The 426-nt window shown below is 33.6% G+C and overlaps 1 protein-coding gene across 2 annotated transcripts in view; it reads left to right on the top strand.

Annotated features, from left to right (window-relative positions):
• LOC119585593 (NAD kinase-like) overlaps positions 1-426 on the top strand; it is a gene marked incomplete in the record, with an annotated part of 62,004 nt that overhangs the window by 60,239 nt on the left and 1,339 nt on the right.

Below are 426 nucleotides of genomic sequence, written 5' to 3'. Positions count from 1 at the left end.
GTCACCACTATCTCTCTGCCTATGTGCTTTGACTGAGAAGTATGATACCTCATCTCCCTTTCTAACCTTTGTCACAAGAGCATTTTGCGAGTGATTGATGACATATAAGTCTTTTTATAGTTCATAAAACAAAATATTGCTTTTTGGAAGTTCTTTTATTTTATCACTTTTTGTGCTCTTTGAGAATGGTCTGATTCCCTAAGTGCGCAGCTCTTAGGTTGACAAACAATATTTATCATTTTTTTTTTTTATACCACATCATTCTCTAGTCACAGAATTACAGTAAGGAACATTTGCTTTAACATTAAAATTTTGTTGATACTACAGTTGACTGATTAGATGTAAGCAAGAGACTTATGAATGTATTCTTTACTTAATTTGGTGTTTGTATTCCTTCTCCTCCCCGTTTTTCTTCCACCACGTAAG

Source organism: Penaeus monodon, chromosome 20, assembly GCF_015228065.2.
Source record: "Penaeus monodon isolate SGIC_2016 chromosome 20, NSTDA_Pmon_1, whole genome shotgun sequence".
NCBI classification, from domain to species: domain Eukaryota; kingdom Metazoa; phylum Arthropoda; class Malacostraca; order Decapoda; family Penaeidae; genus Penaeus; species Penaeus monodon.
Note: the sequence above shows the minus strand (reverse complement) of the source record. Positions and strands in the feature narration are given on the sequence as shown.